This window comes from Mixophyes fleayi, chromosome 8 (genome assembly GCF_038048845.1).
Source record: "Mixophyes fleayi isolate aMixFle1 chromosome 8, aMixFle1.hap1, whole genome shotgun sequence".
Taxonomy (NCBI): Eukaryota; Metazoa; Chordata; class Amphibia; order Anura; family Limnodynastidae; genus Mixophyes; species Mixophyes fleayi.
Window position 1 is genome coordinate 23,235,268 of NC_134409.1, and position 17,631 is coordinate 23,252,898.

At 39.7% G+C, this 17,631-nt stretch overlaps 1 long non-coding RNA gene across 2 annotated transcripts in view; it reads right to left on the reverse strand.

Annotated features, from left to right (window-relative positions):
* The window catches only part of LOC142100026 (uncharacterized), a 48,917-nt gene extending 32,029 nt beyond the window's left edge, over positions 1-16,888 (reverse strand). For both annotated transcript variants that reach the window (XR_012678661.1, XR_012678660.1), the window contains exon 1: positions 16,783-16,888. This is a non-coding gene — a long non-coding RNA (uncharacterized LOC142100026). The remainder of the gene's footprint in view (positions 1-16,782) is intronic.
* Positions 16,889-17,631: the final 743 nt, after the last annotated feature.

The following is a 17,631-nucleotide window of genomic DNA, read 5'->3' on the forward strand; positions in this document are numbered from 1 at the left end:
GGGAAACCCATGAGTAATGATTTCACCCCTTGATGTGAAATAAGGTAAGTCACCATTTACTTTAATCTGAGCATTTTGTAATAATGTCCTTAGCCCTTAATATAGAGGACATATCAGTTCGGGAATCTTGCACAATCCCTGGTCTCTTTCTTGTTCTGAACAGAAAAAGATTTCAGAAGATTCACACTGTCGTCCTCATCAAAATACTGCATTCCCTGGGTACGAGCACATTGAAATCAGCTCATGCAGCCTTGAAATGATTGTTTCAATACATTCATCTGAAGTACAAAACTCCACAGTGAACCGAGATAGCTGGCTGCACTCCACACTGAGGACAGCTTGTGCAGCCTTGAAATGACTGCTCACGATTTTTCATCTCCATACAAGCTTTCTAAACCAAAGACAGCGCTAAGATAATGGTATTAATTTATCTCTCTAAATATTTATTAACAAATCATACGTATTATCTTCCAAGCATGGCAGTTCAGAAAATCTTCAGAGAATAGGCTAACACAATATATATTTTATAATAATTTAATAGTTCAAGCCCACTAGAAAAGACAATAAAAAAAGGGCATTAATAAAGCATGAAAGTCAATTAGTAGCATGCAAATAACAAAGCTTTCAGGGACTGTTTAATTCCTCCTAATGACAAAGGAGATTTGTCCAAAAATTAGTCTAAAAATTTGAGTCTCACTATATACCAACAATATGGCACAGTTATTAAGCGGTATTATTATAAGCAAGCAGGGCCGGACTGGGACTAAAAATCAGCCCTGGCATTTAAAGCACACAGGCCCATCTTTGTTCCAGATAATAATAATAATAATAATAATAATAATAATAATAATTAGAGATGGGCAGGCTCGGTTCCCCGAGAACCGAACCCACCCGAATTTGAGGTATCTGAGTACCGAGCTTCCACCCATTCGGATTCGAAATCGAGGCAAAACGTCATCGTGACGTAGTCGGATCTCAGAGCTCGGTTCTCGCGATATTTGAAATGCATAAATGCCAGCCTCCACAGCAATCCATCGCCATTTGACAGAGGGAGAGAGCAGGGTTAGTTCACAGGCTGTATTAGAGCAGGGACAGAGCAATAATTGTACACCTTATTCTTTCTATTATTATTTCAATTCTGATACCAATTCTATTAGCAATTGTTAGAGCAGGAAGAGAGGAGGATAGAAGAGGCATTTTTTTCAATATTTTGCACTACAAGTGCTTTGGGGTGTCCCATATTCCCCAGTATGAAACAATAATTTTTCTGGCTGCAAAAGGTCATATTTAGCAGCAGTATCTATACAATATTTTGCATTACAAGTGCTTTGGGGTGTCCCTTATTCCCCAGTGAGAAACAATAATTTTCCTGGCTGCAAAAAGTCATATTTAGCAGCAGTATCTATACAATATTTTGCACTACAAGTGATTTGGCCTCATTAAAATGGATTCAAAGCAGTCCATATATGAGCAGGATCAGCAAGCAGGTGCTGGCACCAGTCCTGATGGTAGTGTTCCCAGTACGTCATCTCAAATCAGGGTAAAAAACACACACCCAAAATTTTTTTACCGTGTTGAAGAAGTGTAACTGAGGAAAAGTTAACTGCCGATAAAAAAAAAATTGCCAACATGACATTCTACACACGCAGTGGCAAAGAAAGAATGAGGCCTCCGTCTTTCTCTATTAGTGGCAGATCAAAAAATGTTACTGAGCCTTCTTCTTGTACGGTCACTCGTGACCCAGCAAGATTTGAAGTCTACAAGTGGTGCACAACTACTGTTACGCGTGAAAGCCGAGCTGCAAGAAAACAGTAAGGCATTAGAGGACAATGTATGCTCTGAATCAGAAATGACACCAATCCCTGTGGATGGACTCTCCACCAGTGGTATGTGTAATTGTGAGCATTCTGTTTGTGTACCCATAAAGAAGGGCCCTTTCAGCAGTTCTGCTGATGTGTGCCTGAACAGCCCGAGTGTAGACAGTGATACACAAATTGAGGATGCCACTTTTGAATTAGAAGAGGATGAGGGGGAGATTTGTGTAGGCGACGAGGGCGCTAATGAGGATGTTGATGAGGATGATGCAGACAGATACCAAATTGCCTTTCTCAATTTCTATTTATATTCTAGAGTCTATAACGGCTGAATAGTTTTCTATTTTACTCCACTAGGAGGGGGTCTGATGCAGACAGATCCACTTTTTTTTACTATTTTCTACAAGTGGAGGGGGGCCTATACAGACAGAAACCAAACTGCCTTTGTCCATTTCAATTTATATTGTACAGTCTGTAGCGGTTGAATTTTTTAATATTTTCTACAACTGGAGGGGGGCCTATACAGATAGAAACCAAACTGCCTTTGTCCATTTCTTTATATATTTAACTATAAGTGTAGGGTGTAATATACACCCAAACATGATGACTGCATTACCAATAGGCATAGATGGAGAGGAAGACAATCTGGTTTGTGTGTAGAATTAATGACGGCCTACCAGGAATTAAACAGTTTTTTTTCATAATTTATTAGCTTTACAATTACCTTACTTATCCAATAAACAGGTGAAGCACTAAATTAGGTTATTTTAGGCCCAAAAAAATTGATTTTTAAACAAGATTGCAAAACAAAACCAAACAAAACAAAACCAAAACCAAAATCAGGGTAGTGCCCCAAAATCACAATATACCACAGAGTAGTGCCCCAAAATCACAATATACCACAGAGTAGTGCCCTAAAATCACAATAGACCACAGAGTAGTGCCCTAAAATCACAATAGACCACAGAGTAGTGCCCTAAAATCACAATAGACCACAGAGAAGTGCACTAAAATCACAATATACCACAGAGAAGTGCACTAAAATCACAATATACCACAGAGAAGTGCACTAAAATCACAATATACCACAGAGGAGTGCACAAAAATCACAATATACCACAGAGTAGTGCCCCAAAATCACAATATACCACAGAGTAGTGCCCCAAAATCACAATATACCACAGAGTAGTGCCCCAAAATCACAATATACCACAGAGTAGTGCCCCAAAATCACAATATACCACAGAGTAGTGCCCCAAAATCACAATATACCACAGAGTAGTGCCCCAAAATCACAATATACCACAGAGTAGTGTCCCAAAATCACAATATACCACAGAGTAGTGCCCCAAAATCACAATATACCACAGAGTAGTGCCCCAAAATCACAATATATCACAGAGTAGTGCCCCAAAATCACAATATACCACAGAGTAGGGCCCCAAAATCACAATATACCACAAAGTAGGGCCCCAAAATCACAATATACCACAGAGTAGGGCCCCAAAATCACAATATACCACAGAGTAGTGCCCCAAAATCACAATATACCACAGAGTAGGGCCCCAAAATCACAATATACCACAGAGTTGTGCCCCAAACCATACTATGCCACATAGTAGTGCCCCCAAATCATATTATGCCATGCAGTGGTGCCCCATGTTCAAGAAAAGGAAAAAAAAGTTATCAAAAGTGCATTGTACATGATAAACTTTATTAACTTACCTTATTCTCCTGATGGGTGCGCCAGGCTATAATGGAGCTGCAGCTGTCATCTCACACAGGCAGAGAGTCTTGAGAGATGATCTCAACAAACAGTTGAATTTGTCAAACTGTACAATCATTAATAAAATTGAGACAGTTTAACTGGTTCAAGTCTATTCAACAGTGTTAGAGCCATTTTGCACATCTGCAAGCTGCTTTGTGCATATTCAAACAGGTTCAGTATGTGTGTGAACCAGCTTGAACTTGCTCATTTTTTATATTTTGGATTTTTTTTTTATTGAAACTGATGCCAAACTTCGATCACACTAACATTATCTCAAACATCATCATTGACTTTACAATCTCTATAGCTTTCCAAATTTGGAAGCTTATTACCTCTATGTGTTTCAACTGCTTTTACTTATTGCTACATTTCTTTTCTGTTGTGACCCTCATTTTCTCCATCCCATGGCTATTTGTTTATTTTTAGTTTTAATCCCATTTTCATTGTAATATTGTGTACACTTTTGGATTGTACAATTAAATAATATAAACATCATAAATATACATAATTATATATATGTAATTATGGATGCTGGTCGTTGACCTGGTTGCTTAGTAACAGAGCACAAGTTCTGAGCCATCATTTCAAGGCTACACACAATACTGAAAACAGTTAGGTTTTTTTTCTATGTATCTTCATGCTATTGAGATAAAGCAGTGTGAAACATTAAATACATTTTGTCACATGTTCCAAGTCTAATTGTAAGCGAGTGCCTTTCATCTTCATTGCATGTGTTTATATATATATATATATATATATATATATATATATATATATATATATATATATATATATATATATATATATAGTGACAAAAAGAGTGGTTTGCCAGAGAGGAATTAGGTATTTGGCTGATAGTCTGCAGAGCAATGCTGCAAACGGAGTTACACATTTGTACAGTAGTGCACCTAGGTTAAAGAGATACAAGTGGAGGACATATGTGTGTCAAAATAAAAGTCTAATTTAACTTATATGTTTTGTAGAGGTTCAGAAGAATCTTTTACCACAGCTAACAGCAATCTGACAGGGTGTGTCTGTAATGAGAGTAACTAAACAGAACACCTGCAGAGAACTCCTTTTTAAAGGCTAAGTAGGAGTGTCATCTGTCCATCAAGTTAGGACTGTGGGAGGAGTGTAAACTTGTCTTTTTCTTTTTACAGTGTGACCAATGCCATACAGTGGCTGGTGTCTAGGGAGTTGGTCTCTGTCTATGTACCTTTAGGGTCACAAGAAACTGTGTGGAGCTTTATGTTGTTGATTACTTTGTCATCCTGACAATAAAGCAAAGTATAAAAGCAAGAAGTTTTTCATGTGTGCATCACCAGAAGGGTGCCCGTGTAACAAATATATATATATATATATATATATATATATATATATATACACACACACAAATGTACAAACTGGGGTGCAAGAGAGGGTTACCCACAATGTATAAACAAAAAAACCATTGATACTCTGGCCTCACCAAGTACACAATTAATGCTGTTCTAACTACTTTTCTATATTAAAAACTAGGAATGTTAGGTTCCACATTGCAATATATGTTAAGCTGACCAACTCCTCCCAAAGTCTTCCCTTTCTGGCCAGTCCTATAATAATCAATTGCTATGCTCTTCATCTGGGTTGAACTTACCTGCAAACAGCTTTTAACGGCATATCCTCCCAAGCAATAGCAACCATGGGACACCTAGGGACTCACCCGACGCAATTTGTGGTCAAAGTGGGCTGGTACATGGCGGTATGACATACCACCACTTCTGCTACTGCTTTAATTGTAAAACAATCATATTCCACTCACTTACATTATCCATATCGCTACTTTAAATTTCCACTTCGACCACTGTATAGATAAATATAAAATCCCAAAGCTCTCCCTGAAAACCCTTGATGCGGAACACACAAACAATACTGCAGTACTGAGAAACACAAATGAGATTTGGGAATTAATGCGCAACACACAAGATACAGACAAGCAAACTACTGCTCGTTATCAACTAGAAGCAGCAAACAGGCCAGTATCACACCCTGTATGAGAAGGATTTTTTCAACAATATATACTGTATGTTTAAACATTAAGAAAACACATGTGTGCAAGATGCACATTGGGAAACTTATTTTATATCTGTAAATTTTCATCTGTCCATATGAGCAACACGGTGGCTAAGTGGTTAGCACTTCTGCCTCATAGCACTGGGGTCATGAGTTCGATTCCCGACCATGGCCTTATCTGTGTGGAGTCTGTATGTTCTCCACGTGTTTGCGTGGGTTTACTCTGGGTGCTCTGGTTTCCTCCCACACTCCAAAAACATACTGGTAGGTTAATTGTCTGCTATCAAAATTTACCCTAGTATCTCTGTGTGTGTGTGTGTGTGTATATATGTTAGGGAATTTAGACTGTAAGCTCCAATGGAGCAGGGACTGATGTGAATGAGTTCTCTGTACAGCGCTGCATAATTAGTGGTGCTATATAAATAAATGATGATGATGATTGGAGACTTTTTCATAAGGTCAAATAAAATGTTGCTCATGGACTCCACAAGACAGTAACTCTAGTGTACAATATAGACACTGGTGGTCAGTGTACAATATAGAGCCCATTACCTGGTGGTCTGTTATATTCAGCACTTTCCCTGGTGGCCAGTATACTGTATAGAGTCCAGTCAATGGTGGTCAGTATACAGTCCCTGATGTCCCTGATGACCATTGTATGATAAAAAACTCATTTTCTAGTTGCCAGTGTTAAACATAGAGTTTATTTACTGGTGGCCATTGTATCAAATCCCAGACCCATTGCATTATAAGCAGAGTCGCTGAGAGGAGAGGTACTTTTGCCTAGGCCTGATCTTGCCTGGGGTCTGCAGTAGTGACAGATATACTCTGGCCAGAGCAGTTGCACTTACTACTGTGGGCAGTAAAATAAAATCTGCCACTGCTGCTGGCCCCCAAGGCTGGAGGCAGATTGCAGGCACAGTATACAATGGCTCCAGCCCCATTCACCCTGTGCAGATCAGGATTAAAAAAATCAGGGGGGGTAGTTGACTACGTGGAAAGATAGAAGGAATTTTGGATTCCTATTGGTCCAGAGAGTCACACCCCCAAGCTGCATATAGCAACCCATCCCTGCAGAAAGAAGGGGGCCTAAAAAACTTCTGCACCGGGGCCAAAGTTAAATATCAGCAGCTTGGATTATAAGAAGCCCAGACCCTGGTGCCCAGGGTAGTACCTAGAACTTGATCTTTGATGGCAAGTTTGCAACACCTATTCCTTGGTGGCCAGTATAATGCAGTTTAATGTACAGTGTTCATTGCCTTGTGGTCAGTGTAATGTACAGTGCTCATTGCCTTGTGGTCAGTGTAATGTACAGTGCTCATTGCCTTGTGGTCAGTGTAATGTACAGTGCTCATTGCCTTGTGGTCAGTGTAATGTACAGTGCTCATTGCCTTGTGGTCAGTGTAATGTACAGTGCTCATTGCCTTGTGGTCATTGTAATGTACAGTGCTCATTGCCTTGTGGTCATTGTAATGTACAGTCCTCATTGCCTTGTGGTCAGTGTAATGTACAGTGCTCATTGCCTTGTGGTCATTGTAATGTACAGTCCTCATTGCCTTGTGGTCAGTGTAATGTACAGTGCTCATTGCCTTGTGGTCAGTGTAATGTACAGTCCTCATTGCCTTGTGGTCAGTGTAATGTACAGTGCTCATTGCCATGTGGTCACTGTAATGTACAGTGCTCATTGCCATGTGGTCACTGTAATGTACAGTGCTCATTACCTTGTGGTCAGTGTAATGTACAGTCCTCATTGCCTTGTGGTCAGTGTAATGTACAGTCCTCATTGCCTTGTGGTCAGTGTAATGTACAGTGCTCATTGCCATGTGGTCACTGTAATGTACAGTGCTCATTGCCATGTGGTCACTGTAATGTACAGTGCTCATTACCTTGTGGTCAGTGTAATGTACAGTGCTCATTACCTTGTGGTCAGTGTAATGTACAGTCCTCATTGCCTTGTGGTCAGTGTAATGTACAGTGCTCATTACCATGTGGCCAGTGTAATGTACAGTGCTCATTGCCTTGTGGTCAGTGTAATGTACAGTGCTTATTACCATGTGGTCAGTGTAATGTACAGTGCTCATTACCATGTAGTCAGTGTAATGTACAGTCTTTATTGCCTGGCTAGTGGTTATTTACATTCTCCCTGTGTTTCCTCTCCTCCCTAACCCACCCATGCTCACCTGCATTTAATGGAGTACAGTAAACATTACAGAAATCCTGTCTTGCACTGAACTTTCACCCATTAGCAGCTCCATCCGTTGTGAGCCAGTAGGTGTGCCGATATCTAGTATAAAAGGCAGCCATGATTGTGAAGGAAGGAGCAGTTTGGAGGAGTGCAATGCAAATCTAAACTTAGTGTAGACAGCTGTCTCTCCATCCTCTGCTTTGGCCTAACCTAGTAAAAATTAATCTTACTGAGCAATTACTAGGGGATGCATTACCATTTTGAAGGCTTGGAGTTACATATTGCTGATATGCCTCCTTCATTTATAACTTTCTAAATATGTATGTCCACAAGTGTGGCTACCTTAGGCCATCCTATGAGATGCACCTTTTAAATGGGGGATGTGTTTGCTGAACAAAGTTACCTTGCCTGCAATAACCAGTGAGTTAGGGAAGCGAGTTCTAACTAGAGTCATTGATATTTTCCTGACTACTTGGCGTACCTTTAGCTTTTGACCTGACCACAATTGCCAACAGTCCCTGGGCATTAACCGTAGGCACCTCTTTCTGCATTATCTAGTATATCTTATTGAGGGAAGTGATCCAGATTTCCTAACACTAACTACAGTGTGGACTATTACAATTAATATCATCTTGACTTCAGTTGTAACTGTCCGGGATATACCTTTTTGTTGGTGCGTAACATTCACTTTTAAACCTCACACAGTCACCAGCGTTAAAACGATTACCACAATTCCGACAGCGAGTAGACCTACAAATAAAAACCGAATTTAGGAAAAAAAACGATTTCACTCTAAATAGACTTACCTGAAAACTGACGCTTCACATCTCCGATGCACCAGCATGCTGAACGCAACATCTTCCGAATGAAGACCTCTTCGTCACTACTCTTTGATGTCATTGCGACTTGTATTAATGATAATTTAAAGCGGTAATGTCGGGTTAAGTGTTTAAACAGTTAACCTGTGGGGTCCCGACATTACCGCTTTAAAGTAACATTAACACAAGTCGCAATTTGTAGGTCTCCTCGCTGTCGGAATTTTCACCATTGAAAAACCGTACCCACCAGGGTCCATCCTAGATCACTAGCTGCGCAGTTTAATTGAAGCATTCATTACACTTAGACTATACCTAAATAGTTATTTATTTAAGTATATAGATGTCTTTTAACCATTTCATGTTATATTTCTCCCAATTTTTTTTTTTAAATGTCAGTTGAGCCTCTAACCTCCCAATATTTTACAATGGGCGAGTCTGATTGAGATTCATTTTACAGCATAGCATACGGTTATTGTTCTGTATAGCTATATCTGCAATAAACTCTGTACCCATTATTTATAGAGCATTTAAGATAAAATTGGCACTGCCTACTTAAGAAGAATTAAAAAAAAACGTTATTGTAAGCAGCTGCATTTCAAATACAAAGCAGTAGTACATTACAAATGCAAAGGTTCAGAAGGACAACCTTACATTTTCAAGAAATTGCATTTCTAACACAACGCAGCAAATTACCTCATTAACTGCATCACAGTACATAAAATGAGTGGTCAAATCTGCCACATATCTAGTCGATTGACAATCAGTCCTACCACCACATACATAGGGATTGCTTTTAATAAACATGTGCCTTTTTCTCTCTTACCATTTTTTATGTCTTTAGGTTGAACTTTGTTCAGTATTTGGGAAAGGTTATTAAGTTAAAAAAAATGTTAACTATTCTGGAGTAATAGATATATAGATAGATTATATTTTGCAGCATTGCATAATATTGTTTATCTGCTAAAAATATATCTGAAATTAATCAGTTCTTCATTCATCTACTATACACAACATTTGTGGGTAGATTTATTAAAGCTTCTAAAATGGGAAAGGAGAGGTTTTTGCCCGTGACAACGGAGCATGTGCTTGGTGACACATTCTAAAATGTACTAGATCAGTGATAGGCAACCTGACACTTCAGGAATCACAAGGGTAATAATGTATTGTTTAATTAACACAATACATTTAATTAAAGAAAGAGACACCCATCTGTAATAACATCTCAGCAGGAATTTTAAACAAGTGCTTCAAGCTATAACAAACAAATCTGACAAGAATAACAGAGGGCTGGAATTAGCCCGAAGTGTATAAACGCTGAAGGTGCATGTAGATGAAAAGTATAGCTATAGGAAGAGTTAAGTTAGCTGGATGTAGTGGGAAGTGAATCAGCCAATCAGAAGGGATGTAAACGGAAGGCTTATATTTCAGGAAGGCTTATAACGTATGGGAAGAGCAGTTAACTTCCTCTTGCCATCTGTGAAGTTTCCCCACCCATCCAATCCCTATTTTTAGTCTTAGGGCTAGATTTACTAAGCTGCGGGTTTGAAAAAGTGGGAATGTTGCCTATAGCAACCAATCAGATTCTAGCTGTCATTTTGTAGAAAGTACTAAATAAATGAAAGCTAGAATCTGATTGGTTGCTATAGGCAACATCATCACCTTTTCAAACCCTTAGTTTTAGTAAATCTAGCCCTAAGAGTGTGTATTTTTGTCTTGTCAGTTGAATGATTTTCATAAATAAAGGTTTAGTAGTGGCGGTAAGCAGCCCAATCAGCGGCCAATTTGGTTACATTCAAGGCATGGTAAGCACTCTCCCCAAAAGGGATTGGGCAATTGGTCAGAATAACCCTTCGGGGTTTTGGGGCTCCGCTTAGGCAGGCGGGCCTCAGCTAATGTGCCAGATGGGGAAGATTAGCATTTAACGCCTAGACTTGTCCAAAGAAGTTTGGACAGAGATTACAATTTACAGGTGTGGCCTGGGGGCTGATTGGTCTGCTTATATTTGCCACCTCTTTTCAGCATATTTCTCTTTCAATAAATTTCTGACCTTTCATTTCCCCAAAACAAGTCTGTGTGTCTATATTTTATGTTGGTAAGTTAACTTTTGTAGAGGTAGCCATGGTAAAGGTAAAAGATGTCAACCATTAGGCGGTTTATAAAACAGGAAGGAGCTGGGGGGTGCAAGAGAAGGCTCGGAGGGATAGATAAATGATAGCTAGTATCTGATTGGTTGCTATGGGCAACACCCACATTTTTCCTTTTTAGAATCTTTAGTAAATCTACTCCTTTGTTTCACAGAAACGTCATATCAGCTGCATCATTCTGACTGCAAGTGGCTCCTGTTTACTTCAATATGTGTCTTCAATTGTTTCACTTCACTTTTCTTGGTATATTTTTGTAGTTTGTTTCTGATAAATGCTTCTGTAGTCCAAGGAAAATGGGTTTATTTATAGTCCTTTTTATTTAAGACCAAGGTGAGAGGGAACATGGAATAAAACAGAATCACATTTCATGTTTATGAGAAATCCGCTTCAAATGCAACCCGAACTCTGCATTATGCCCTTGTTAGCTGAAACAACAGAAAGAATTTAGAGCTCCCCAGTCATCGCCACTTTCTATCATTGTTCATATTGTTGGTTTGACGGTAAATGGAATGTAAACATTAACCATACAGCCTTGATATTCCTTTGTGAGTTCTTGTACCATCGGATTGTCTCTATGCACGCACACATCTAATGATCGCTTTTCTGCTAATCAACCTCCTGCCTGTTTGCATGAGGCAGACATCAGTTATTCAGCTGCGCATACAAGGTCAGGCAAACTGGGGATATTTAACATTGCAAAATAGGTTGCTGCCGCCCTGCCTGTCTCCTAAATGAGAGCCACTCCACAATAAGAAGGTGACAGTGTCACAGCAATTATCAGTGAAGAAGCCTCATTCAAGTGGCTGTCGTGCTTGGACCATCAAAACAGACATTTAAATCGACATATGCTAATCACTGATTTGTGGTGTGGATTTCATAAATATTGTTTCATGGCACCTACTTATGTTGTCCAGAATTATAAAAATAGCTATTCAGCAACAGTTGTTTATATTCCAGCTAACTTCTAGAATGATTAAATACTAGATCTCTTCATCGGACTCATATTCTTTACATGATTTACATCTTATACCAAAGACAATCATATATTAGACCGCCATACCTTATTTGCAGGCTCATTCGTTTTTTGTTGTCTGGTTGCGATGTAGACAGGAGGCCGGCAAATTTATCTGCCTCTAAAACAGGTCTGGTTGTGTTTTATAGGAGTTGTCATAAATTAAATACATCTGTCATAGTAGACCTGGCCTCTCCCTTTTTTCTATTGATGTGTCCCCAAAACACTGTAGTGGTGGGGGGGTGATTTACTATCCCCTTGTATATAAAAAAAAAATTAATATTGCCAACTTAAGTAAATGTTTTGTCCCTACTAAATACTTACCTAAAATATTCTTCTTTTCTTGATACAATGTAATCTATGGGAAAAAAGACTATATGTACTGAATGGACCGCCCCCGAGAAGTACCTAGTGTGAATTAGATACTGTCACTAGCGTACACTGTATTTTGAGAGCATGGTGCTAATATCCCCTGGCCAGTGGTACTAGTAGGGATCCCTTGGCATAGGCCCAGTACTCTCTAGGTGTGGAGTCTGATTGTTTTTTCGCCCCCTCTTCCCCCCAAAAGACCAGGCCCAATGTTGAGTAGGTTGGGCTTGTACAAAGTGCAAGGGAGAGTTTCTTACTTTATTTCTATAATATATTTTTATACCAGTCTGTCATGCAAGATAGCTCATACAACATGCAGTTTAAGCTAGCTAGACTAAACCACATCTTTTTTTTTTTACTAAAATGCTGCAGTTTGCTATGCGGTTCCCATCACTTGATACAATGTATAAATAATGAGATGGAGGTTTTAAACCTTATTGTTTAAAACCACATATTTTGATGTTTGGTTTGCCCTTTCGCAAATTGCTCAGTTTACAAACCGCACATCAGAGAGCCTGAAACCCTGCTGCTAGGAAATCTCCTAGTGTGTGTTATCTGCTAGACAGTGTTAATGTTACTCCTTCTTGGTTATTCTGCCCAAACTCGACATCTCAGCAGAAAAAAAAGGTGACATTTGCTGAAGCAACAACACCAGGGGCCAATTTGGTGAGGCAAGGTCATCATTGGTGCATGTGCTTTACTCAAAAAAAAAGGTAAGCCTCAAAGTTCTTTATGCATAGATCTATAAAGCAAAGGCTTTGGGGGTCTATTTATAACCCCAGCGCGGTAACCCTCAATATATAACGAAGCACCACAGCAATTTACAATTTCGGGGTTGCTCTGATTGGCCGGCATTAAACCCCCTCCTAAACGAAGACTCCTTTCTGTTCACCGGTAGCCTAACACTGCATGGAGAAAGTGCTATGCGCATGCGTTCAGAGCTTTCTTCCAAGAGGGATTCAGCAAACCTAGATAGGCTTCGGCTCTATCCCACTGAAATTGACCGATAGCGCCAAGTTTAATAAATTACCTAATGCTGCTGTCCTCATTGATGTCTATGGAGACAGCAGTATGTGCTGGTAATTATGTTAAATCTATGATTTCTCCAGCGTTAACCCTTTGATAAATGTAAAAAAGTGTCGAGAGAGCCTTTTGCCAGCATTTTGGCCTCTTCACCACTTGTTAAATAGACTCTTATGTGTTTTAATTTTATGAACTCCTCTGTCACTATGGTCTTACATAGTGTGGAAATATCATCTTTATAGAAGAACTCATTTAAGTGCGGTGAAAATTGACAATAATTCTCCCTCCAGCACAATGAAAACTGAGTGATTGATACATAATTCTTTAGATAACTATTCTCATCTGATGAAAAATGATTTATATAATGGAATTAAATGCTGCTGGCACTGGATTAAGCTGAAGCCTGAGAAGGATACTTCAGTAAAGTCTCTCAGTGGTTCTGGTTAGGAAGTGATGAAACGCTACAGGGAAACCTCTTCAATGTCTTTTTCACAAAGTTGACTGGTGTTCTTTAAGACCCTTTACAGCGTGATATAGAGCCCATGAGTAGCTATGGGCCAAAAGTTTGACCTTTCAGAAGATGGTCATGATGATGAATTCCAAATTTGGATGCCTGAAGAAGTGTAATAATTATCTCAGACACAGAGCACATCGACACTTAACACTCAGGTTCTTCCCCAAAACATTCCATAAGTATGCACAAAAAAATAATCAACTGCACAAAGGCATCACTTACATTACCCTGAAGGGTCTGTTTATTAATGCGAGCACAGAAGAGAACACACCATTTCAGGAGTGATGCCCCTACTTCTAGTAGCTAGCCTCATATACGAGTAGCCAGTTATCACGCAAGACACTGCTAAAACCTTAATTCATGCACTTATCATCTCCCGCATTGACTATTGCAATTCCCTCCTTACTGGTCTTCCCCAAAACAGACTCAAACCCCTATAATATATTTTGCACGCTGCGGCAAGATTGATTTTCGTTGCAAATTGTTATTCCTCTGTTGAATCACTCTGTCAGTCTCTACACTGGCTGCCTGCTTTCTACAGAATCCAATATAAAATACTTTTACTAACCTACAAGGCCATCAACAAAGCTGCACCAACATACATATCCTCTCTTGTCTCAAAATATCTCCCAACTCGGCAACTCCGTTCTGCACAAGATCTGCGTCTCTCATCCACCCTCATTACATCCTCCCATTCACGGTTACAGGACTTTTTTCGGGCTGCACCCACTCAATGGAATTCTCTCCCTCGCACAATAAGACTCTCCTCTGGTCTACAAACTTTCAAGCGTTCTCTGAAAACCCACCTCTTCAGACAAGCTTATAATATTCCTCAACCACCCTCTTAACCTCACTACCTTATCCTATTACCACCCGTTACACAATTTCACACAAGACAACTACCCCCTGACCAACATTGTTGTGTGACAGGATCATTTAGCTTATGAGTCACTTTTACCTTTTTAGCCTGGCTGGGCCGAAATGCAAAATGTAGACTTAACCTCATGTGTCAAACTCCCATTGTCCCATAGATTGTAAACTTGCGAGCAGGACCTCCTCACCTCTTTGTCTGTTTTGCCCAGTTTGTTTATTAATTTACTATGTTTGTCCCCAATTGTAAAGCGCTACGGAATATGTTGGCGCTATATAAATAAATGATGATGATGATCTGTCATTCAATAGACAGACTACTTTACTGAAAAGTTTAGTTCACCTGAGTCATTAGTTAGCACCAATATAGAGTTATCACACCCTATAATGAAATGAATAGCTTGAGCTGTGACATGCCTGTATGAACTAAAGTTGACTCCATCTATAGCGTTTAGGAACTTCAGCTGTGAGATAGCTAAATATGTTATTTGTATACTATCAATCATTTGATTACATAAGCTTTTAAAAGGAAAAATACATTTAAAATATAAGATACAGACAAAAGGTTGTATAAAATTCTGCAGTGTCAATCCCCCACACATTCCTCCTTTTCTTCTTTCTAATAAACCAATACTTTCAAGAGAGTAAAGCCGTACAGCGTTCCACAAGTGAAAGCATTTCTGGGAATGGCAGAATACTGCAGACAGTGAAATCCTATTTTTTCTCAAATAGCAGCCACTAAGTGTGACCTCAGAAAGAGCACAGCACCATATCCAAAGGAATGTTTTGCCAAACTTAAACAAGCACTGTCACCTACGTTAGGGGGTATATTTACTAAACTGCAGGTTTGAAAAAGTGGAGATGTTGCCTATAGCAACCAATCAGATTCTAGTTTATTTAGTACATTCTACAAAATTACAGCCAGAATCTGATTGGTTGCTATAGGCAACATCTCCACTTTTTCAAACCCGCCGTTTAGCAAATATACCCCTAGGAATCCCAACATATGGAAAACCATTCTCCTTTTCATACATGAGCAGGTAGGACATGCAACATGGGTTCTTACACATAGACATCTTGACAAACAAAGACCTGTAGCATACTTCAGTGCTCTTTTAGATCCTGTTGCTCAGGCTCTGCCAGTATGTCTCAGAGCTGTAACAGCAGCTGCACTGATAATTGAAAACTCTGCAGATATTATCCTTGGACAATTGTTTTTGTATGTTCCATATGCAGTAGAAGCACCTCACAATTGTAAGCAGACAAACACAACACATTTCTACTGCCAGGCTTACAAATTGAGAACCCAGTTTTCTGGTCCCCTATAACATCATTTTGCAAAGATGTGCAGTTCTTAATGCTGCTACATTTCCGCCCCTTCCTGAGGATGAAGAGAGTTTCCCCACTCAGAGGTTGGTAGTATACATCATGTTTGTTTACAAATTGTTTGACAATTATTTTTTTTCTCAAGGCCAAATCTTGTTGTCACCCTGTTGGATAACCCTGATATTACTCTGTATGTTGATGCTAAGGCATTACCACTTCTACACCATACTTGCCAACTATCCCGGAATGTCCGGGAGACTCCCTCATTTTGGGTGGGTCTCATGGACTCCCAGGAGAGTGTGGCAATCTCCCGTATCTGCCCACTTCCTAATGAAGTGGGCAGAATTAGGGCCAAAATGATGCGATTCTCAAGGGAATCTCGGCATTTGGCCCCACCCCTTGCTGTAAAATGACGCCATTACGCCACTGGGGGCGGGTCCAAAATTGTGCAATTTGAGAGCCCCGTCGCCCGCACGCCCACCTCCCCCAGGGAGGCCCCTGGACGCCAACTCCAAAAAGTTGGCAAGTATCCTCTACACTCCACACAGATGGCAAACCTTATAGCATTCACTGGAGCTTGCCAACTGGCTAAAGACAAAACTGTAAATATATACATAGACTTCTTATACGAGTTTGGTGTAGTCCATGATTTTGGGGTTTTATGGTAAATAAGAAAGGTTCAAATGCACACCTGTTACACCAGCTAAGGATGTACAAGAACTGTTGAATGCATTAATGCTACCAAAAGCTGTAGACATTATGAAATGCCAAGCCCACACCACAAAAACTAATGTGGTTTCCAAAGGTAATAACAGAGCTGCCAAAGCAGCAAAGTCAGCAGCAGAAAATGGGTTAATAGAACACAAATGTGAAATAATGACTCTTACTGTAATTCCTGATGAGCAAATGTTAATTGCTATGCAATACAGATCTCCAGCTGGCACCAGAGAGGATGTGAACCAGACCACACAAGCTTGTGGAGCAGTAAGGATGTTAAGCCTGTTGCAGCAAAAGTTTGTAACAAGATGGTTTTTCTTTGATGTCATAAAGGCCATCTTGGAAAAGGGCAAATCTAAGGGCAAGTTTACAAATACAGGGACCTCTAGTGGTTGGAGGTGCAAATATCAGAGTAATTTCTTACACTCACACTGTAAGAAGGTACACTACTAGAATAAGAAGACATCCTTGCAGATACTTCCCCCAGTCTGTTTGCAACAACAATTCTAGGTACACCAACTTAGATGTGAATAATAAACACCATCCTTGAGTTGCATCAATGAACACCAAGTAGCTCTCTGGGGGAAGCAAATAAAAGGCCTCAGCTGGGAAGAAACAGCAAAGTAATGAACTTTACAATGAATTTGGTGGGACTTAATCTGGATAAAGGATTTTGCCCTTTCTTAGCATCTACAACCATCTTTGCCGGAGGAATCATGTTTATTTTGGATGCATATTGTATGTTCCCTGTAAAGCAAGTAATTTGACAAGCCCAGATTCACAGTTGGGAAAACGGGCCTGAGGAAAAATGTGCTTTCATGCACCCACACAATCACTGCCCAGGTAACCAATGAAACCAATTGTTCGGTGTATTTACATATACTTTCCACAAGAGGAAAGACAACTTTGTACGCAGTACCAGTGGGATACAGGTAACAGAACCTGCCTTCAGTTTAAACATACTTCAGCTACATACCTCCCACAGAGTCAGTATATGATATTGCCACTTGTGTGATAAC